This window comes from Bombus affinis, chromosome 1, assembly GCF_024516045.1.
Source record: "Bombus affinis isolate iyBomAffi1 chromosome 1, iyBomAffi1.2, whole genome shotgun sequence".
NCBI classification, from domain to species: domain Eukaryota; kingdom Metazoa; phylum Arthropoda; class Insecta; order Hymenoptera; family Apidae; genus Bombus; species Bombus affinis.
The window spans coordinates 14,236,558-14,261,519 of record NC_066344.1 but is presented as its reverse complement, the minus strand read 5'-3'; the positions used below and the strand labels follow the sequence as shown (position 1 = coordinate 14,261,519).

Below are 24,962 nucleotides of genomic sequence, written 5' to 3'. Positions count from 1 at the left end.
TATAGTGCTGCCTCGGAATCATTTTTTTGCTATTAGAAATTTCTCCCGGTTTTTCTATTAGGCTGTCAGAAAAGTGTCTTTTCTTCGCAAACGTGTTTTTTATAACAGTGTATATTTATACAAACCAAGTTTATGAAATGTCGCGGTGTTTGTCTCAACAGAACAAAATGGATCTTTAGACAAAATAATATAAAACAAAAAAGGTTGTGTGTTTATTATCTCCTCATAAAACGAAAGAAACTTTAACGGACAACCTAATGTAAAAGAATAGCATTTCAAGATCTTTTCTATCCTTCTCTGCTTTTCTTTCTTCCTTTTTCTTTCTGTTAGTGAAATTTTACTTACAGGAAGGCACCTAAATAACTTGAAAGATTTAAGATAAATGGTAGTAGTTTCAAAAGACAAATTGCACCAACGAGCAGCTCAAAGAACTCGTCAGACTCGCAACTAACTGCTACTAGTGAAAACATCATCGAACGTGTCATTTCAGTAGCAAAGAAGCAAACGTTAGCCGAATCCGCTCGCACACTGCAATTTGAAACGTTCGCAAATTGTTCGGAAGTCAATCATCGAATAAAACGATGCGCCGCGAGCCATGGCGTGCCTTGAGAATTGGGTAAATAGTAATAACACTGGGAAACTTTCGACTTGATGGAATTCACCGGAGTGTACATTCCCGCGCACTCACGGCATTACAGTTGAATTATGCACGTTGCCTCTCAAACGTCTTCGGAGATGTTGCTGCCATCTTCCGCCTCCGCTCGTTTCCTTCAAAACCGCCCACGAATGTTCAACCCCTGTGTGTCAGACTGGCGCGGTTTCACCTCAACGCTAGAAAGAAGCGAAGGGTGGGCGGTTCTTTCGCTGGAATATTCAACGGCGAAACGGAATGCAAACGGACGAGCCGAAACGTAAACCTCGCGACGCGCGACGTTCTACGGGGAAAAGAGGAAAGCATTTGCTTAGGTGCACTTAGCGTGTCTGTGAAACGCGTGTATCCTGTGCGCGCTGAATTTCACCGGTGACGAATTTCCACGATCCGAGCTGCTTTTCCCTGGGTTCGTGTTACGGATCGCTCTTTTCAGTCGACGAACTGAATTTTGATCTTTGAGTTCTTTATTTTTATCTTGCTGAACGATGTTGAAATCTATTGTTATTTATATCGTCATTTGTATAGCGATAGTATACGTATTAATCATCGAATACAGGAAATACAGGAAAATTTCACTTTTATAATTTTAGTACTAAATAATACTGACTTAGTTATAGTCTTAATATTAGAACTACAAATAGTTAACAGGAAGCTATTTCAACCAAAATTAGTGAAAACGACTGGTCTTTAAAAAATACGTAATAATAGAATATTTATATATATATTGATTTATTACCTTCTCACAGAAGGAATTCCATGTTATGTAGTACATTTTTGGTATTATTAATTCATTTCGGACCATGATCCTTAAACGAGGTTTGACATATTTATGAAATTGTAGAATTTCCAAAAATATTACAACATTACATAGATGTATTTCATAAAAATAACAAATATGACGAGCGCTATTGCACCGCTTCTTTCTTTTCGCAATCGATTAAGACTAGCGCTATCGCGCTGTTGGGCATTTTTCGACCATGTTTTTTCAAAGACCCCCACGACTCAAACGGTCAAAGAATGAAAAATGTTGGAAGCTTTGAATGGTCCTAATCTACTAGTCAACAGTCGTTAAGTCTGTTCTAATTTAACCATTTAGCTCAGTCAAACGAAGAAAAAAATCAAGTTCAGCTTCCTTTATATTTGTTCAGAATATCAGTCGCCATTTTCATAAATGTATTCTAATAATAAGAGAACGAGTACTGTGTGCTGTAAAGGATGAAATCAGGAAAGCTGGAAGAATTCTAGTACCACTCGTTGCGAAGATTAAACATAGACTGGAAACTTCAACATTATTATCCTTCCTTAACTGGAAAAGATCGATATTGAAACGTCAAACAGAAATCCTGTTTTCACCATCGACATCTCATCGAAGCGGAGATCGAGGAGCGCAGGAATAGGGAAACACAAAGGGAATGGAAAAGGGTGAAAAATGGCGGAGAAAAATTGGAGAGGTTTCCACAGCGAGCAGCACCTGTGGAATTTCGCGATTCCCTTTGCCCACCGGCGGGGACTTGGAAACTCGATTGCAGAAAGTCGCGCGGCCGCAAGTGATTGCTACGAACAACCAGTCACAGACAGTTAAAGAGATGGCTAACCGTCAAGTTTTCACCGGTGACTCATACATTTTTCTTTCGTTCTATCTTTTTGCGATTATAGTGAGCATTATAGTGAGATTCGTTGGACGTGGAATACATAAAAATTGCTGGGATATGATATCGATCATTACAGCATGATGATGAAAATAATACGGAATATTGTTTGGAAAATATCGATGGCCTTGAAATCTCAGAAAGAACAATGTTTGATTCTTTGCAATATTTGCTTCTTAGAAACAAAAAAATAATTAACAAAAAAATAAATAAAAATAAAATAAATAAAAAATAAATAATAAAAAATAATTGAAATATTCAAAGTGATTTGGCGATGTTGTTCATTCTACATGTTGGATTTTTTAAGTAAAAGTCTGAGGTTTTTTACGTCAGTTTCTGCGGATTCGAAGATTCTAACAAGCCTAGATAATATTTCCAATCGAATTGACTCAATGGACGATTTGCTACTTCTTTTCAGGAATTTAATGGAACAGTTAGTCTGTCCATATTTTCTAATAATCGCATCATAATAATTTATGCGATAAGAAACTCCAAACTGTGCACCTTCGTCTTCATCTCGTCTCACGATATTCCACTTCTCATCACCGAGCTACCTCGCCTCACATACGAACATATGTACGTATGCAGCAAAAAGGACTTGCTTTTGGCCACAACAGGCTATTTTTTCCAAGACCAGTCTCCAGGGTGGGAGGCTTTCTTTTCATCCTCCGTGGAAAACGAATTGGTGCGAGCGGCGCAGAAATTGTCTAGTCTGAACCAGCGAAAGGAGATGGTACGAACAGAAGCGATAAAAGAAGACGAAGAGGAAAGGACATCGCAAAAAAGGAAAAGAAGGTCCATCGCGGCAAAGACGATTTCCTGCAGTTTCGTTTGTTTCTTTCGCGATGAAACGAAAGGATCCTCGTGGAGCCTTTTTAGCAGGTACAGCTATAACAACCGGTAGAAAGGAGCGGGCAGAGACGAGACAAAAGGGAAAGAAACTAAAGAGAAGACGAGAAAAAGAAGGAGAGTTGGTTGCGAAAGAAAGAACAGAAGTAAAGCAGTCGGTCCCCTTGGTACGCAAATTAGTTGCTGCAGAAAATATTGAAACAGATACAGAAACGTTTTATGAATATATCGTGTGTTTCATACGAAACATTCTGAAATTCTCATTAAACCGATGAAAATGGAACGAAACTGTTATGATTATATTGGTAAAGTCTGACGCACTTCCGCAAATATGTGCACGTAGAAGTTGCTAAATATTTAGCGAAAGTATATAGTACAGTAGCGGACAGAGACTGAGAAGCATAAAAGGGCAGCCTAAATTAAAAAAATAAATTTGTATTTAATGTGAGCAACGTATAATACTACCGAGTAGATGACTGTTACCAATAATGGTAAGAAACTTTTATCATAAAACTTACTAAAATTCATAGTATATGAAATTGAAACTTTTTCTTTATTTTTTATTATACTTGCGAAAGACGATAAAAGCGATAAAAGTTGAAAAAATTCATAGAATACGAAGACAGGAAAGCAGCAACGCAAAGGCTTCAAAATTGAAATTCGAAAGAATGCACACGATCTGCAAAAGCGTATAAAATATTCAAAGAATAGCAATATATCTTATCAGTTATCAAAATCGGATGTCTCCATTTAGATTCTACTCATTTAAAATGCACGAAAATATAAATTCCCATCGAAATCCACAATGTAATCATCGGAAATAAAATTCAACGATCGCAAAGAAATGTTGGAAAGAAGTTAGAAAGTAAGAATACTGTGGAATATAGAGACGCGAATATAAAGGACAAAGCACAAAGGCTTCAAAGTAAAATTCGAACGCGTTACGAGCCACCTCGAATTCCCTGTATCCCCAGGTAATCCGCGTTATCAGAGTCTGACGTACACCTTGGAAAGCGGCCCTAAAGGTGCGCATTAACATTGAGCGAACGAAACTTTCCTAGCCATTTCACTTAATTCGTACGGTGGAGTTGGCCCGTGCGGTGCGTAGCCCGCAAAAATTGTCCTCGTTGTGGCCAATTACATAAGCGACTTATCTCGACAGCTTTCCAGAAACCTTCATTTTGCTAGCAAGGCTCTCGAAGGACTCGTAAAAAGTCAAACCAAGGAGGATTAAGCAATGAAAACTATACGCACCTTTGTATTTAGTCATTTGCGGTAATCGTCCATTTCGACCGTCCATTTATATCTCGTTATGCTTTAACGGTTGTTAAGAGAAAAGTAAGAAAAAGTAAGAAAGGCATTCGAGTGACTAGCATTGTCCGTAGATAAACCCAAGATACAGTGACTCGCAAGAATATTTGAATATTTAGCATAGAAAATGTTTAGGTATGTATAATATCGTGCGTGTTATATACAAAAACATGTTGAAATTTCAGCAGATATATTCGATTGTCCGAAAAGTTTCTTTCGTTTCATAAGGTGATAATAAATAAACAATAATTTCTGTTTTATATTATTTTATTGAATTAGGTATAATCCATTTCGTTCTATTTCTATTATTGTGTTCGTGCATAATTCGATAAACTAATATAAAACAAAAGACATTGTGCGTCTATTATTTCCTTATTAAACGAAAGAAACTTTTCGGACAACCTAATACAAGGAAAGAACGGCAACACATCCAAACCAGCTGGCTGCTGAAGCTAGCGAAACTGTCATAGAAAGAAAACTAAAAAGAAAACACCCCACTGACCTGACTAAAGAAATAAAATAGTAAAACTTGAAGATGGTATTCCGCTAGGGGTAGCTATCCACATATTATTTGGCAATTAAGTTAGAAAAATTTACCAAATGTCCAGCCAGACAAATTGTAAAGTACATTTAATTACAAGTAATTACAAGTAATTTAAGTACAAGTAACTGTAAAGTATATTTGGCAGATTTGAAAGCAATCTGAAAATTCATATGCGAATGACAAGATATTGATTGCATATTCAATACAAAATTAATATACAGCATGAACAATCGTCTTGAACTTATAACAAATACTTCAATATCAGATAATCGATCGTATAAATATTACTGTAATCTCTACGAAATACACACTCGTGGCAAATATCTTGTAATTTCCATATGTAGTTTTAGATTTGTTTCAAACTTCGCTAGTATAACTATGGTAATCCAGTATCGTAACACTACTAATACAATTTCGAAATGTTTCGTATTACGCATCGTATATTCATAAAGGTTACGTCATTCGTATAACGCGTAATATATTCATGAAGGAATTGCAGAAATTCTCGAATGCTACTGTTTACGGTACCATATATGTAGTATCTAAATGGGTCTTTAGAGGAAAGGACAAATAATGATGTTTTGATTTAATAAATAATATTCGAAGCAACGAAATGATTACAATGCTGTCGTACGTCTTATTCTCATACGCGGCTTTCGACTTCCCGATTCACATTCTCCGGCTTCTACACTCGCTCGCTCTCGCTTCTCAACTCACACTGCACACCTTTTGCATCCGTTCTCTCCGGCTTCTCAACTAACACTGCCTTTAGCGTTTCTTTGTCTTTTCCCGTCCTATCGAACACGTGTCCCGAAACGCCCGTGGCCAGGGTCACGCAGGCCCTTTCACGGAACTATCCACTTAAAAGGACCGACGACGCATTGATGTACCCGACGATGCCGCGGCTCTCGCGACTTTGTTTATGGTTCGGCCGATATCTTAGGCCTTTTGTCCACGATACTACATATCGGATGCGGAAGTTTGTCTCTTGGACGGTTGGAAAGGAGAAAAGACGTGGGTCAACATGTCGAGAAACGTCCGCTGGAATTCTGACGGCTCACCTGTTACACCTTGATCTGAAGAGCGCCACAGGGATGAAGTTGCAGTTACAGTCGTTTCTCCGTTTCCATTCCTTGTTCCCTGAACGACTGAAACTTTTTCAAGCGCGAAAGAATTTGTCTTTCGAAGGACTGCCTCGGAAGTTCTGCCCTCTTTAAAGAGACACAGAAACGATCTTTCGTTCCTCCTCCTTCTCCGCCTCTTTCTTTTTCAAAATTCCGACGACATCGTTGGAACTTTTCCACCAACTGGTTATTGCTCGAATATTTGTCTCCTAAGTAGCCGTGCCTTCTACCCGAACAAAGGAACGAGAAGAAAGAAGGAAATCCTTGGGATTCGAGGGCGATTCAAAAATGTCCTTTAACACTGTCGTCCAGTTATCTGTCTGAAAGTACTTCTTTCATTTCTTTCGTAAGGTCGCGAAGAAGAAGCGAGAATCACCGTCTTCGACTCTTTGATCCTCGCGATTCGATGGAAATTAAATAAAAGTGGAAATATTCTGACTGATAAATATGTAAGCGTCGTTTAGGAATATTACGAGCGTCGATAAAAAGCGATAGTTACAACTTTTGCTTCATAATTTCCACTCGAAACTCTGACGTAAACGATCGGCCATCGATGTAAAATTCAAACACAAAATACAATTTGATGAGAACAAGATTTCACTGTTGTAACGTTGAATACCGTAACGATATAGGATCTGTATAACGTGAAACTGATAGCCTCGGAAAAAGCGGAATCGATCAATTTGTTTTCTAAGATGCTGAGATAGCTTTCGCCTAAACGTTATATTTCAGGTCGTACGAGGAAGGAAAAAGATCTCCCGAGAACTATTTCATTCGTCCCCTAGAAAATTCCATCATTCCAAAGCTTTACCACTGTGCTCTTCCAAAACGTCAGGGGAAAGGTTTTTCCGAAGCACGAATGCCCTTTTTTTCCTACCATGGATCATTTGTTAAATCATCAAGAAAGGAAGAAGAGGAAGCAGAAGAAGTAAAAAGGAAAGGACATGAAAGAAGCGTTTTATCGCGATCGAACAAGATATCCTTCAGGATGGTCCTCTACAGGCTTCCTTTCTCATGTCCAGCAACGATAGGAGGTCTCGTTTCGCATTCGAACGATTCATTGGCACCGCCGTCGTTCCACAGATCGATCGCTTTCGTTCCTCCGGCGTCAATCCACCTCGTTGTTCGAAAAAAGGACGTCTGAACGGTTTGCTTTGGAAACGACAGACCTTGAAACCTGCTGCCTTCTGCGTTTTGTACACGGGAATTTGTCGGCCATTGCGGTTCCCAGTCCCGTGTCTGTCTCTTCGTCGACGTTGTCTGATGTTCTTGCTCTGGATCCCGAGAACCAGGAAAACGAAACGGGGAAAATGCCAGGGATCCTTCGTGTTACGCTTTTTCAAGTTTTCTCAGACAAATGGGAACCATAGTGTCTTTCGACTTAAACGGATTATTCCTCAGGAAATTTCTTCTTTCCGCAGAGTTCCGCGAATTATACAGTTTGTGTGTTTCGCGATACTTCGCTTTAAAGATTTATTAGGGTTATTTTTCATTTTCCGCGATGATACGTACCGTGATATTGTCTTTTTAAGTAGATTATTTTTTCGGAAGATTGCTTTTCTTTTTGTGCAATTTTAGCTGTGTTTTAAGACTACTGACAAAATTCGTTAAAATTTGTTGTGGCTGTTTTTCGATTTTTGGAATTATGCTACTACGTATACCATCGATATACCGTGTAGCGTTATTTTCTTAAGCAGATTAGTTTCTCGAAAATGTATTTTCTCCTTGCGGAATTCCTTCGATTTGCAGATCGTTCAGGTTTATTACGTGGGCTTGTTCTTGATATTTGACACTGTTATACACTACACGTGGATTTAAGTAAATTCACATGTCCATTGAAAAATGTAACAAAGTTTTCTTAGTCAGACAACAGGAGAAAGGACAAGATCCACGAACAAACAATATCCTGAGCGTGTCATTTTTGAATATAAGCTCGATCGTCCATACAGACAAACAAATTAATGATACATATACGATATCCAATACAAACACTAAATTCCTCGGCTAAATCAAATTACGTTTTATTATACAAAAACGTAAATTTTTACGAGTATATTTGAGCAGATGGACCGTAGAAACGAAGCTGGCAAATTGGCGTAACCAGCCTGGGCTTTTCGGTGTTTCTATCCCACTGTGGTTTATGCAGGATTTGCAATTTCTCGTGGGTAGAATGGGCTTGCATAAGCCGGCGAGAGCTTTATGGTCGCCGAGTTTATTAGTTTCTAACCTGCGGTCCGGTGTAACTGGCGTGGCGCGAGAGCTTTCCCTATTGCGACTCTTTCGCCGCTACAGATTTCACAGTTTCGAACTCTGCTACGGACGATGTTACGCAGCTACGCGGGCTTTCTACTTTTGCACCGGCCAAGTCTCGCAATGCACGAGGATCCCAGCGGACAGAAGAATTCCAATCTCGCTTTGCCGCGACCTGCATCTCCATAAACTTTCCAGTCAACGTACCGAGGTCTCCGGACTCTCCTGCTGCGCACGAAACCTCGCTTTGCATCCGTTTACGCGATTCAAACGATCCGTTTCAACGTTTGTTGAAAATCTTCCAGCGGCGTGAAACGCCAGTTTATTTTGGCGAATACTTTTGCTTCGACTCTACTCGCGCGCATAATAAAAATTAAACAAATAGACTATGGATTTTCATGCATTGTTATTCTCATGGATACGTTGAGAACGATGGGTAGAAACTTTATTTGCCTGTTAAACATTATAAAGACTTTACTATACTTGGGATATTTTATTAAGTTGGCAACTAAGTGATTGCGGATTTTGTCAACACCACCTAATCAGAAAATCCGCAATCATTTAGTTACCAACCCAATATATGTTTTTGCATATCTGTTTTCTATGTTTTGCGAATTTTATGAATTATTGCGTCTTTCAATCTTCCATAATTGCATAAAAATCCGCAGTTTATTATTGAAATTTGAAACAGACGTAGAGGGTCGTGCGAAAATCTTAAACCATTTGTAATTTATGTTGTCTCCACCCAAACCTTGACTTGGCGTACTGTAAATAATTTGGACCAACCTTTAATTTTATGGTATATTTAATGGTATACGCTATATTTAAGGTTTTATATGTATTTTACAGGAGTTGTTTTGGAGATAGTAATTTGCTCAAGAAATTCAATACTAAGCTGTTATTATTTAAATTGATGATTAAATTGGGCGTTACGATTTTAGGTAATAGGAATATTAAGCGACCTGTTTTTCATCTCAATTTATTGAATTTTATTCAATAAATTTATTCAAGCAACATTTGGATCGGTAATTGCTCTTTATCGGATAGCAAATGGAAATTTTGATTGTTTCATTCGTTTCATATCAGGACAGTTTATCGTTAGCACGAGCTTTATACTTATACAGTGGTATCTTACGTATATAAAATTTTGGTATTTCTATTTAGATACGTACCATTACATTTGATAGAGAATTTATTGTCAAAGTTAGTGTATAATCATTAAATTGTGGTTGTCATATATTCCCATTCCATTACGACACTTTATATCACCTTCTGCTTTAAATGAAACAGCGGTTCACCGACTCCTATAATTTTGATATACGTTTCAAACTATTTAGAATATTATTTTGCTAATTGATATTCACATACAGCGGCGGATAAAAACGATAGAATAAGAAATATAAAAAGATATTATAATTTTACAGAATGAATTTGTATTTAATAAGAGCAACGAATAAATATGGCAAAGAATAAACGACAAATAGCAGTATGGTAAACAAACGTTTAGTGTAAAAGTTACTAAAATTCACAGTGTATGTTAAACTTTCTTTTATCCGTCACTGTATATCTTAAAAGCATATTCACTGAAAATCTACACACGCACACAAGCAACGTGCTAATCACAACAGCGATTAAATCCTATCATCTGGAACCATCTCTTGTCATTTACACGTCTTTCGTGCCTAACCGTGGCAATGAGTGAAATTTTCTATGGCCACCGAAGCCTTGGAAGATTAATGGGTCGCATACGGAGAAACGTGGACAAAGAGGCGCGCGTACGTCGATTGATGGCCGCGTCATAATTTTCATCGGGCATCCCAGCCGTCGATTTATAATGACAGACACGCGGCGCGCCTCGGTTCTTCAAACGTCATCGATCCTGCGCCCCGATGAATCGCACGAACCGGGCCATCTGTCACTTCCCACACCGTGAAACGGTGCGAGGATTCTTCGACACGTTCCGTGTCGGCGGATTTTTCATTCGGATTTCACGAAGCCTAGTTTTAAAGTCGGAACACACCTAGTTTAGCGTTTCGAAAATTAAATTTGAAAATAAATATTGGCGTGGAATGGCAAGTTCTCTTTCGTCAGACGAAAAATTAAAGAAAGTTATTTCACGCGGTGAATATTTAAATAATTGTTCGAGCAGCTTGTCGATGTTCAATGGAAAGTGTCGCATGTTTATTCGTGCGATTTTATTGATCTTTACGTTTCTGTGTGAGTTTCGTTCGATGCCTGTCGCAGTTTTAACATTTTGTTTGACCCGAGTATTTGTTTTTGGAAAGGATTAGTAATCGGATAAAAATAGACGAGAGTTTAGAGAATAAAAATTTATTGCGTCGGTTGCTGTTGTTATTTCTTAGTTGCTCATCAAACTATGTAATACGATAATATCGATTTTTAATATTAATCTTTTTCGAGCCCTCCTGTAATTTTCATAGTCTTTCAACACTTTGACTGCCACGCCGAAATCGCACGTTTCGCGCAGAACGCCACGGCAGTATTTTTAATATTCAAAGCATATAATGGAAAAATTATTAAATATTATTATTTTTTTATATTATATTTTTATTTTATATTACATTTATATATATTATTAATTATTAAATATTGAATTAATAATAAATTGATGATGTAAGACAACATTCTTCCCAATGGATCGATTATCTTATTGGTGGTCACGGGTGACCCCGTGGCGCCTTGCTAACAGTTGATAGCGACATATTATAATGAGGCTTCGTTTATTTCAACAAACCATTAGCATTCGTTATTTCGTCGTAAGCAAAACGTGCAGAATATATTGTTGAAGCGTGTAGAAGATATTAGTAAACAGTATTTGCTCATTCTATATATAATAGCAAGGTATGTGCACACTTCTAACTTCAATGATATGATTATAAAGCAGCATTTACGATTATTTTCTAAGGTGTATTTATAATAATATTTGTAGAATACCCCTCAAAGATGTGGATGCAAACACAGTGTACCGTTAGATGCAAGATTTGTTCTCATTTTTTTTTTATTGATGTTCTAATAAAAATGTTTAATCGTTTAATGGGGAACTTTTTATTTCAAAGTATCTTCTATTTATCGGTTATATTTAAATTTTTACAATTGTAAGAAGTTCAAACGCTCCGGTTACCAATGACCACCGTGGCAGTTAAATTGTTTTCCTTCCCTTTCTTTCCTTTTTATGCTTTGGTTTCCTACAAATAGATTTTGCCGTGGCGATTTCTTATGATTCTCCACATTTTTTGTTTTCTATAGAAAAATCACGTTCCTGTATTCCTCGCTGCGATCTTATGATATCTTCTTCCCCCTCCCACCTTCTTCCTGTTCTTTATTTGAAGTCTATATTATATTCACGTTACGTCTGTGTCCTCGGTTTAATATACGAAGGTTTGACGAGAAAGAACTGACGTAGGTTCATAAAGGAGAATCGAAAGAAAGAAAGATCAAAGTTATTCGTGTAAGTGCCGGCTACTCGGGCAGAATGGAAGCAAAGGATATTAGGAAAATGCTCCGAAATTGATTCTTGAACTCTTTCGCAATATTATAGACTTTTTATACATATACCGAGTAGTTTATAGAATTGGAACAAGTGCTACTTCGCTTTTCGTTGTTACTGGGAGAAGATGTTACAGGGAAAATGTGAAACGATTCAAACAGCATATTACATGTTTTACATGAAATCAACTCGTCACTGTAAGTGCTGTAAAAATATATCTACTGTAAAATATATCTACTGCTCGTCATTTATGTTAATCTCAACAACAAATTTAATCCTTTAATTGTTTTCTAAAAAAATTTTTAAATCTAAGTGATCAAAAATTCATGAAATTTTTCACGAAAATGTTCCTTGGCTATGGCAGATTTATTTAAATTATAATGTTATCGATGTGATAAGATAAATATCTTCCTGCAATTCTAACGTTATATCTTACGTTTTTAATACGATAAGCGATGTAAAACTCAAACGTGAAAGGAAGTAAATTTGATGATTTTATAAAAACGTGTTTGCTTATTGGTACAAAGGTGATTGGCTGACTGTGTTCACACGTTACAGGGTTACACGCAAGAAAGTCTGAGTTGATGAAAACACATCTCACAATTCTAGAAATAGTTGCTGCCGTTCGAACGAGTAAGCGACGTACGATCCGATACAACTTAACGATCGCGGAGGAAATAATTTTCGAATCGAATTAATCCTACCGCGCGTGAAATGCAATTGCAAAAGTTGGCGTAATGGTAACGGTGTAACGAAGTTATTTCGGATTGGTTTGCAGCGCTAAGAGCATCGAGAAGGCCGAACTTGGGTCCATTGGGTGTAAAACATTTTAGTGGTTGAATCGAACAACAAGACGAGATTAGGTTAGACGAGGATGACGAGTTTAAAATGGGAGAACGAGCACGAAGGTTTGGCTTCTGGCTCGAGTGAAACGTCAACAACTATAATCTGATGTGAAAGGATGATGGCGGCGACGACGTCCTCGTCTCGAGTAGAACGAAGCTTAACGCCACGCGAAGGTGGTCTTAATGTGAGAAACGTTGCAGACGAAATTGCGAGCACAACAAAGATCAAAGGTTTTTATCGCGTCAAACTGGGCGCGCGTACGTTTTTAGTTTTTCCGTCGCATATTTTTATTTTTAATTTTGCTCATTTTGTCGTACGCAGTGATGTAATTGCAGCAAGTTATGGATTTTTTTTCGATTACGATGGGAAATACATGTCGGAAGAATAATTGCAAAAGAACTTCCCCTCCGGAACATCTGTTTCGTGAACGTTGCTTATACATCGCAGGTGCGCGTTGTATGAACAAATGATATTTTATTTACGAAATTCGATAGCTTAGCTTTCGTAAAATTTCGCAACCGTTTCGATAACAGAAGTCATAATTTCACTCGTCTGGTTCGCACGTTACATCAACATTTTCATTATTATTCTTTTTATTATTATCTGTCAAAAAAGTACAGCGTAGCATTTCTCCTGCGCGCGAAAGAAAAGCAGCATCAAGTGTTTCTTTCCAGGATGACGGAGGTGAAAAGTTGCACAGGAGGAGGAGAATCTCCTGCTCCGTTGTCATCCAGTGTTATTTCTTACTCTTCGAGTTGCTTTCATTTCATTTCTCACCAATTTTTCGTCACTCTGCTCGAACGCCGATGGATAAATACACGTTTCATCCCTTTACCTTCATCGCGAATGCGATAACACTCGCGCGAAATACCCGGTTTCTTCGCGGGACAGACGTCAATTTTTGTTGCAATTTTGATTTCATTTGACGAGATCGAAATCGACTTAGTTGAATGAAATAAAAGACAAATACTCTGAGAGTATTTATGTTACATTAATGGCCATTAATGAATCACGCACGATACATACGAGCGGTTCAGAAGCAATGTATCGATCAACGTCATAAATCGAAAAGTAGAGAAAATCGACGATGTCGTAAATATTATCTTTTAAATTGACTTTAAAATTTATTATCGTTCGCGATAGATGAACTCACGGAATACCTTTGCTCCTTAACAATTTACCATTAAATATGTATAATTGTTACCATTAATACTATTGAGATGTAATTTTGTGTGCTACACCGAATTAGCCGTGTAGTAGTGATACACAAATATGAGTATGAGCGTGTGGGAGTATGTGCGTGAGTAGCGTCTCGTAGAACAGAAGAATGCAGCTGTTCCATACGCATGGTGGTGGAAAGATGGTGAGATAAAAAGAGTGCAATGAATAAACTAGAGTCGCCACAATCGAAGATACTCAGAAGAATAGTGAACGCCCTATGGCATGTCAGAAACGAGGATATACGCAAAGACCTAAAAACACCAACGGTTAAAAGGAGAAATCGGCAGATAAGAAAAAATATAAGAAAAGAATGGCAACACATTGAAACCAGCTGGCTGCTGAAACGAGCGAAACTCTCATAAAAAGAAGACTAAAGAAAAAACACCCCAGTGACCTCACTAAAGAAATAAAGTAAACAAACTCGAAGACACAAACATTGAAGCTACTACTTAAGACGAAACTATTTCTACCAAAAGCAGTCAAAATGACAGGTCTTTAAAAAATACGTAATAATAGAATATCTTTATATTTATTGATTTATTACTTACAAAAAGAATTCCATGTTAAGTAGTACACTTTTTGATATTATTAGCCCATCTAGAACCATCTCTAAATGAGAATTGGTACATTTATAATATTATACAACCAGTCATTTTAACTGATATGGTAGTTCTACTATTAGCATTATGATTCGCGCGTATAAAAATTCTGAAAACGCGTGGGAAGTTGTACAAAACGAGGAAACTGGTTAATTCGGGTTCGGTAAACAGATTTTAGCAGCCTTTTACACTTTTACGAGTACCATTCATTTTTACTGGCATTGATACAAGTAGCCATGATACAAAATTATTTTGATTTTGAATAAATACAAAAAAATAAATAAAATTCATTATATTATTCCATTCACATCACAGGACACCTCACTGATCTAACCAAAGAAATAAAATAGTTAAACTCGATGACGGTATCCCGCTGGGGGTAGCCATCCACATGTTAATTTGCAATAAAGTTAGACAAATTTACCGAATGTCCAGCTGGACAAATTGTAAAGTGCAAATTAAATAATAAAAAAGAGTGCTGAAAGTATCTTGTAAAGCACATATTAAATAAATATGAAACTATTTTAATATCATTTCTACGTGTAATGTAAATGTTCCTATATACTTATTTCACTCACTAAAATCCACAATTTTGAACAAGTACAATGGCACGGTTGATCAATTTTTACTAGCAAAGAGCTAGAAATATGAATTTGCATAGATATCCACAGCCTAATACGTAGGATTCGTGGCCAACCACGATGAACGAGGTCAAAGACCAGGAATGCCGTACGAAAGTAATAAAGAAGAGGGTGAATAGCGAGAAACAAGAAAGTAAGCAAGAGAATCGAAGGGTGGTAGCTGGCAGATAGAGGAGTGTGCTCGTCGACGAGAGACAAGACAGAAGGGGGAGTCGGTATAAATAAAGAGGAAAATACAAAGGGGTGGGAAAGGAGAGTGACAGAGGGATCAAAGGCAGCAACGTATCGGACAAAGGGAACCATAGAAGCGACAAAGATCAGAGGAGGAAGAAAGACTACCTTGGGTGAGCAAGTCGAGGGAAATTAAGCAATTAGTAACTTTGCACCGCGGTAGCTGTCGGCGAGATTTGATTATGTTTTCGGTTTAAGCTCTACTGCGAAATGAGGGGGTTGGCCTGTTCCCTTTCCGCTTTATTGCGCATCTCTTCGGCAGAATTTCATGTACAGTGGATGGATGGATACAGTGCTGAGCAAAAGTCTTGGGCTACAAAATGACTATGATATTTCTATATCGTATTGATGTTTCAAACAGAGAATTAGAATTATCTGTGAGAGGTGTTGTCAGATAATTTTCTCATAAACTCGTTTTACCTAAACTCGTCTGATGTGTGAACGTTCCTTTACATTTTTAGTTGCTCGAACAATTTATTCATATTCTTTCACTTGCTTCCTCGCGACTTGTTCTCAAAATCATTCCGTATGACTTTTAAGTATCCTGTATGTGTCCATTAGCAAAAATAGCAACTATACGAAACATCAACATCGAAATCATTCAACTTCTTTCTCAAATCTTTCACATTGTTGGATACAATTAACAGTTTCGAAAATATTTCGGCTTTCAGCGTCTTAACTGACTCCCCAGTGTGTGTTTCCTACATTTGTAATTTAAAATCTTATTCATCTAAAGTGTTTCTAATATTGTAGTATTGTGGACGAGGGATATCGTGGATGAGGGGCCTGGGGGAGGGGTGTCGTGCGAATTATAAACAAGCGGTTGCTAAGCATGTGCGTGGTAGGGCTAAAACAAGAGATATGAGGCTAAGACAAAAGACAAGGGGTTGCTAAGGGACGATAAACGAATTAACAGCAATATGAGTTGAGAAGCCAGAGAGTGCGGATTGCGTTGTAGAGATAGTGTTGTTAGCGTTGTTAAAAGAGAGTTGAATCTGTGTTGACGAGAGTTGTTAATTAATTATCTAGTTGTTTTAATTATTATACGTTGTTGCAATTAGTTCATGTTAAATAACCATTGTTTTCTGTTTAATTAACATCTGTTTAATCCATTTACCATTAATAAACTAATTATAATAGTTTACGATACTACAATATATTTATGACGATGAACGCCTAAATTTAATTCCTACGTATAACAGTATGAATATTTTCTAAAAAGCAATTGCCTGCTATTATGAGATCATAGGTGACCTAAGAGACTTTTGTATAGAACTGTAGATGAGGAGGAGGAGGATGGCAGCCTTTAAGAGGTGGCTTTCGCTCGGTCGACGTATATCCACAGCCGCAAACTCTAAAGGGGCAATACGTGCCTCGAGCGCTGCGTCCCGTCCGCTTCTATTTCTTCGTTTCCGCGCTTCTGTCATCCCTTATTGTTCTTCGATTCTCGCGCTCCTTATTGCATTTCCTCGATTCTTCCATGGGAACGTGGAGGTGAGAACACAAACGTTCGATACGCTGGAAACCATGTGGCGACGATTGAAGATCGATCGTTGGCGGGGGCCATTGTGCCACCACGGAAGGTCGTAGCGTGCGTTAAGGCTTACAGAGGAGGAATCTGTTGGCTAGTCGGGTAATCGTGATTTTAAGCGTGAATTCAAGTGAAATTAATCGACAGATTTATTTCTGGGTTTTCTATTTCCATCCGTACCTCGCTAGACGGTTTTCCTTTAAAGGGTAAAAACGTTGTTTGGTTTATTTTGTTATATGATTATCGATACATAACAGCATAATGATTATTGATACCTGAACCGTCTGGATGTCTTTTGATAGAAAGTGATAGAGAATGCAACAGAAAAGTCCTATGATCGCTTTTATTATTTATATTTGACAGGATAGAACATAAAGTTTAATACACTAACCGAGATAATGATAATTATTAAATTACTAGAGTGTAGTAGGAAGTCCGATGAAGCTTCGAGAGCTCAACTTGTTAGAATATTTGTCCAATAATTAAGAATTTTAAGATTTAATTAAGTTTTGTCCGATTAATCTGTCTGTAGGATACGAGTAAGTAGAATGAGCAATTATATGGTCAGACGGAACAAGTGATCTCATTTTTCCATATTTAGTTCTTTCAATATTTATTATCCATTGTATGAAATCGATATACCGTAACTTAATAAAACTTTTACAACACATATTTATACATTATATATGTACACAAATATAGATCCATTGCACGTACAATTTCTATAAGAAAATGCTTCAAGTTATATGGAAAAGTCATTGTGTGTTTATAAATTTCCACGTAAATTTTGCCAATATTTTATGAGTGGAAGTGAGACGAAAATGTGAAATAAATATAAACTTTTAAAAAAATATAACTTTATTAAGAAGTCACAATAAGAATCTGAAATATAAAGGAAACGATAATGAATTTATTTTCAATACGATAGAAGACAGAAATAGATAAATGATAGTTGATATTGTATTTCTGAATCAAGCATAGCAAATCAACTAATAATAAATATTAAATTGGTTTGTCGAATACATTTAATGGTACATCGAATATTATTACGTGCCCCTATTTCCACATTTCGAAGTGTTAACTCTGTCGATATGAACCTACCTCCAATGTACCATTAAATTAATTCAGACTTTCATTATGCGAAAGTATGAATACGCGTGCTTGATGATGTGAATCTATTCACACAGATTATTTAATTTATATACAAATGAGACATTAATTCACAATGGATTCAGATCGTATTAACACGTAATATAATTATCATTTATCTATTTCCGCCTTCTATTGTATCAAAAACCAAAATAATTGTTATTTCCTAGAGAACTTCATGATCAACCTTATAATTTTTTAGTAAAATTTACAAAAATTCTTATTCGTGTGTTTTTATACGTTAGCGAAATTTTGAACATGAAAGCTGAAAGGTAGAATCTCAATTAACGTTTATTTATACACAAGTTTAATACTTTGCTCTGGTCTTATAACGTTGCAAAATTATATACTGAAGAAACGATAGAACGTGAACATTTTCTGGTTTGTTCTCGCGTGTTGGGAAGATATTTTCTAAACGAAACTCGTTCTTTACTTAGTTTTCACGTGCACACAAAACTGCATTAAAATCAAATCTTTTCTCACGAGTTTCTTCTTAAAAACTTTCAGCTTCAAGAGCTCATAATCAATTTATTGTTTTCACGTTAACAAACAAGTCGTTATTTGTTCGCTGTACACACACACCTGCAGAAACCACATAGAAACAATGCTTTTCGATTAAAATCCCAGTCACGCAATAAATTCTTGCAATACGAACAGCAAAAAAAAAAAGAAACAAAGAAAGAAAAAGAAGAAAAATCCACAAAAATTAAAGTCTTCTCACAGTTTCCACTTTGATTTTCTCCTTTTTTATTTCTCAGTTGCCAGCATCCCGGTTTGCTTTATCGTTCTCGTCGGTTCGTTTCGTATGTTAAAACGCGAGTCTAATACAGAAACGGACATCTTTCGTCAATTAAAAATCCAGCCAGGCAATAGAATCTTGCAATAAGAACAAAGAAATTCAAAACTATAAAAATCGAAGTCTTTTCACGATTTCCAGTCTGATTTTATTTTCTTCCTTTCATTTATTACCATATTATAGAAACAAATAACCCTCCTCGATAAAAATTCCAACCAGGCAATAAATTCTCGCGATATGAATCCGTAAAAACGAAAGTTTTCTCACGGTTTCTACGTTGATCCTCTCGTCCTTTATTTCTCAACAGCCAGCGTTCCAGTTTGTTTTAACGTTCTCGCCGGGCCGCTTTGGACGTTGAAACGCGAATCTCGTGGTGTGACGTCGCGATGCAAACGGCGCGTCGCCAGCGAAAAACCAGACTGACGAACGTAAGAATTAAAGTGGCCGTCCCTTCTGAGAGGGACGTTGCTTCTGGCGTTGCTTTTAAGAAGTCACAGCACAGTGTCCCCTGCAAACTTCGCCGTTAAAACGTGGCTCTAGAACATTCCGTCAAGCTGCATTTCCTCCGCTCTCTGTCCCGTTCACGACCCTTCTTCCTCCGGCGTACTTTTGCATTATTCCCAACTCCGCCGTTTCCGACGCAGTTTGCCAGAAGATGGCAAACTTTTAAGAACGCTCGATGGAGAAGAATTTCGAATGTAATTACCGACCGTTTTCTCCTTGTTTGCCTCAGAATTGACCCACGCTACTTCGTTTCCCGTAGCTTCTTTCTTACCGTGGTTTCCACCGGGATGGAGCAGTTTTTCCGGCCAAATGAATGAGGAAAATATGGAATAGCTTGAGAACAAGGTTTGGAGCGAATACATTCCTTTTTTAGGAATCTGTTCAAGTAATTACTTCTAGGAAAACTTTACATCTTTTTCCTTTTGTATACTCGCGACCTGGACACCGCTGTTACGAAGAAAATACGAAGAAAAAGCTAGAGCTACACACCAAGGTTAACTTTTTGGTAATGTCCTTTGCTATAAATATATGAACCTGTTCCCTATCTTCTTCCTATTGTATTGTAACACTGCTAGAGTGAGGATCTGCATCAGCATACACTATACCTGTACTTGTACTTACTTCAATATATATTCCTATTACAAATTCATCCACGCTTTCCTCTATCAGATAATCTCAAGAAAATCAATAAGTGGAAAATTAGGTGATTGACGAGTCGGTGAATTTCGCGATGAAAATAGGAAGAGTTTGGAAGAATTAGAGCAAGGATTAAAGAAAGTTACAGAATGAAGATAGATTATGATCCTTTGTAATCCGATCTTTTTTGTCTTTTATCAAAGTAAACCCCTTGGTCTAATTAATTTTAGGACGATGATGGGCGATTAGCAGATTAATTTGTTTATGTCGTATTTTTCATAGGATTTTTTTAAATTTATTTATTCTTCTTGAACGGTATTAAGAAAATTTATGGAACGGCTGGCATCAAGAAGAGTAGGAAAGTATTTAGGTGAATTTGCCGGTCTACTTTCAGAGAATATCAATTGTCTTGCAAGATACATTTCGAACTTTTGAATTGGAACTGAAATACTGACAGAAAATTTGTAACGTTAGATTGTCATTCTTCTGTCACTGTAATGTCACTTTCAATCTAATCGTAAGAACATAAATGATCATTTGAAATATCGTTTTGAACTTGCGAGTTGACATCGAAATGGATGCAGCAAATTTATCATGCTGACAATAAGTTCAGATTCTGGAATCGTTCATCATGCTGACAACGAGTTCAAACTATAGAAAACTTGTGACGGCCAGACAAATCTGTTATTAAGTATTACGAAATAACTGGATATTAATTTCACGAAATGTATCGAGTCGATCGCAACGATATTCTCAGAAGCGAAGCGTTCTTCGCCAAGTACTTTCATTCATTTAAACGACAGTCGTCAAAAGTTGCCAAGTTAAAACAAAAAAAAAAAAAAAAAGAAAAAAAGAAAAAAGAAAAAAAAGAAGAAGAAGGAAACGTACAAATGCTTCAAGTAGCTACGATTAATCTTTTAGAGTGGCGGTGAACTCGACGACGAAAAAAGGAGAAATAAAAAAGGAAAGCGAAGAGGCGAGGAAAGGGAATGGAGGCGTTCGTTGTCTTTACGAATTGAATCGAGTTCGTCGAAGCGGCGAGGCGGATTTAAATAAGGGGAACCGTCTCGCGGATGCAAATTAGAGTTTGCTCGAAAGAACGTAATCAACGTAACGAATGGAACAGCTTCTTCACCGATTCTGTTGTCTCACGCGATCGAAATTGCAACATTCTTTCGCCTGAGCCACTCGCTTTATTTCCAATTTGTTCGTTAGCTCGATTCTTTTTCTTCTTTTCTTCTATTCTTTTTTTCGTTTCTTTCTCTATACTTAAAATCGTTTTTACGTCTCGTTTAATTAAAAAAAAAATTGTTTAAGTTTCCTAATTTCTTCTTTGGTGATTTTTTTTACCTTCGAAAATAAAACAAGAGAATGTCACCGTGTTAGTGAAGCGTAAAATTATTTTTACCTTCTGTTTGATCTTTTCAATCTTTTACATTCTCAAGCTTCAATTTTTTTCAATAATCTTCAATTTTTTACATTTTTGCTTTTCGCCATGTTTACGTTTGCAAGTGAAATAAGAGTATTCTTGACACGTCAGCCAACCACTTCGACATATTAATATGCAAATGCATCGACCAACCATGTTTACGATCTCGGGAAGATTACACGCGAGGTGGGCAGTGAATTTATGTTAGGCGATCCATCTTCTTGACGTCAACGGTGCGTTCTCCACGCGTCTCACGTCCACGTGTCCCTGAACTTCCTCGCGAATGCAAGTTCTACAGTCGACCTACTACTCCTCATTCAGACGAGGGAAATTCCTAGATTCTATTGAATCTAACGAACAAACATATTGAATTAAACGATACACGCCTGATCGTGCTACGTTCAAGACCATTTAGTTCCACCAAACAAAATTCTCTCCCATCTTTTATTTCCATAGAATTACAGTCCTGTCCTAGTTGCACGAGACACCTTGCACATTTACTTCTTATTCTCTCGCAACTAATCACTTTATGTTCTCTTATATATTTTATTTGGACGTTGTATAACGCGAGAAATAGAACTTGGTAAACTCGGTTAATTAACGGAACCCACATGGGACGAGTCTGTGTTCTGTTCAGGCGACTGGTCCTCCTTCCAACCTCTCTTAACCCCTTTCCACTGTCCCGCGTCATCCCTGTTGTACTTCCAAATACAGCCGTACGTAAATAACTCGCAGCGTCCCTTATCCGGGCTTTGCCTGTGCCGAACAACAAGAGGCGAAGGTTGAGGGGTTGAGGAGTCGAAAGAGGAGAGAAGGAGGACGACAGAGGGTAGTAGATAAAGTCTCGCCTGTCTGCCGAGGGAACCGGAAGAAGCAGGCACCGAAGGAACATCCGTCCGGTTGCTTAATTAAAGAAATCCTTGTTTACTGCTGGCCGACTCTCTTACTTCGTTATGTAACAGGTGTCGTGAATAAGTAATTCGGATGACGGCCCTCGTACAGCTTCCATTTCATTATGTATTTATCGACGTTTACGGACTCCTTAAAGGGTGGCAAACGTCTCGAGAATTCGCACACTCTCGAAGCTATCTTCTGTCGGTGGTATCTGTCGTCAACGATCTTCTCTGACACTTCCTTGCTTTCTTCTTTAAAGCGACAGTTGATTAAAAAAGGTTGCACGATGAATGGTTAGAGGTTTGGGTAAGAGATTGTGAGACTCTGCAAGCATTTTACAAATTGCTACTTCTCATCGGTATACGAAAAATTGGTAATCAAATTGGTAGTCTACGAATTGGGCGAATTAGACGACATTGCGAAATAGTAGGAATATATCGCGAATATTATATTAGGTTGTCAGAAAAGTGTCTTTCTTTCGGAAAGGTGTTTTTTACAACAGTGCACCTTCATACAAACGTGAAACCAAATCTGTGAAATGTCGCGGTGTTTATCTCAACAGAACAAAATGGATCATTCGACAAAGTAATATAAAACAAAAAACGTGTATTAACGTCTATTATTTTCTCATGAAACGAAAGAAACTTTTCGGACAACCCTATATAAGAAGAATATTAAAGAGACGTTTGTCCTTTTCGTGTCCCATATCGCCGATAATTTCACGACGACATTGTTCGAAATTGAATCGATGTTACACTCGAGTGGCCTTCGTTGTCCACAATTCTAACACGAATTGCATCTGAAATTCAGGTCGCTTACGAAAGGCTTATCGAAACCTATTGCGATACCTATTTCTACGTGAAATTCTAGAAATCTGGAGTACTGGAAGACGATAACGCGAACGAAAGCGAAGGGTTAAACCGCGAGGGGTTAATTAAACGGTTGAACTTGCAAACATTTTTGCAATTCGCTCGACGAATCTCAATATTCCGGGAACGCACTCGTTTAATCTCCGTAAGCGGAATTTCACGTTCCATTTGTCTACCTAGCGCGCAAGTTATTGGAGAGAAGGGCCGGGCGAAGTTCGTAAAGCCAGCCTGTGGATGAAGCAGCAGCAGCAGCGGCAATAGCAGCTCCGTGATTTTTCCCGGGTGTCCGTTTAATCCCTCGCACGGTTGGAATTAAATCGGGCGTCGCGCCGCTGACGGAATCGCGGTTTCCGGGGTGAAAAAGAGGCGGAACACGGGCAAGGGAAAACGAACGAGGAAAGCGTAGCTGTACCTCGAAACGAGAGACGAACAAAGCACGGTTAACCAGGTTCGTCGTTTTGTTTCTGTTTTGTCTGTAAGATGGACGTCGTTCGATTGTATCGGCACGTTGTCGCCTAAGTATTTTTCACTGACAGTCTCGGTGTAACATTTTATCTATGAAATAACGACACGCTATAATCGATTACCATTTTGACTGCCACACCGAAATCACATGTTTCGTTCAGGACGCCACGGGAGCATTTTTATTATTCAAATCATATAATAGCAAAATAATGATAAATTGATAATGTAAGACAACATTCTTCTCCAATGGACCGTTTATCTTATTGGTGGTCACGGGTGACCACCGTGGCGTCTTGCTAACAGTTGATAGCGACACATTATAACAAGGCTTCGTTTATTTCAACAAATCATTCGCATTCGTTATTTCGTCGCAAGCAAAACGTGCAGAATATATTGTTGAAACGTGTAGAAGATATTAGTAAACAGTATTTGCTCATTCTATGTATAATAGCAAGGTATGTGCACACTTCCAACTTCAATGATATGATTATAAAGCAGCATTTACGATTATTTTCTAAGCTGTATTTATAATAATATTCGTAGATTACCCCTTAAAGATATGAATGCAAACACAGTGCACCGTTAGATGCAAGATTTGTTCTCATTTTTTTTATTGATGTTCTAAGAAAAATGTTTAATCGTTCAATGGGGCACTTTTTATTTCAAAGTATTTTCTATTTATCGGTTATATTCAAAATGCCCTAACCGTCAATTTTCATCCAATTTTTACAATTGTAAGAAGTTCAAGTGCTCGGGTCACCAATGACCACCGTGGCGTCACAGGAGAAATGGTGGCCGGTCAATGACCAACATAGCAGTCAAAGTGTTAAAAATGTCTAATACAATGGTATATATCATTGAAATTCATTTGTCTGGATTTGTCGGAGGGCAAGTAGTTTGTATAATCGGAGTTGACACAGTCGACAACTCGTCGATTTTCTTTGCCAATTATTATTTTCCATTCGCGAATGGGATAATAGGAGTTTAGGATAAATCGATTCGATCGGCAAAAGCTTCGATTACGTTTTTAGAAATATTCGAATACGTTTGTTTATTCATTGAAAAATTATCATGTCAATCCGTATCGCGGTTCGATGCTTCGATTCACCGGCTCGTTTTATCGCGAATGTAACTACAATAATATTGGAAGGAAAGAGCAAGCAACGTCGGCTCGTTGGTCGTCCCAGTTCGTTGACAAGGCTGTTCCGTCGACGGAACAAAGATTTCAAGAGGAAATGGGGACATTTCGCGCGAAAGGGCTGTC

At 37.7% G+C, this 24,962-nt stretch overlaps 2 long non-coding RNA genes across 2 annotated transcripts in view; one reads left to right on the top strand and one right to left on the bottom strand.

The window, feature by feature from the left end:
- LOC126916934 (uncharacterized) overlaps positions 1-24,962 on the bottom strand; it is a 186,538-nt gene that overhangs the window by 81,466 nt on the left and 80,110 nt on the right. The window contains exon 2 of the long non-coding RNA XR_007710831.1: positions 14,503-14,561. This is a non-coding gene — a long non-coding RNA (uncharacterized LOC126916934). The remainder of the gene's footprint in view (positions 1-14,502; positions 14,562-24,962) is intronic.
- The window catches only part of LOC126916916 (uncharacterized), a 206,796-nt gene that overhangs the window by 150,606 nt on the left and 31,228 nt on the right, over positions 1-24,962 (top strand). The window lies entirely within an intron of this gene.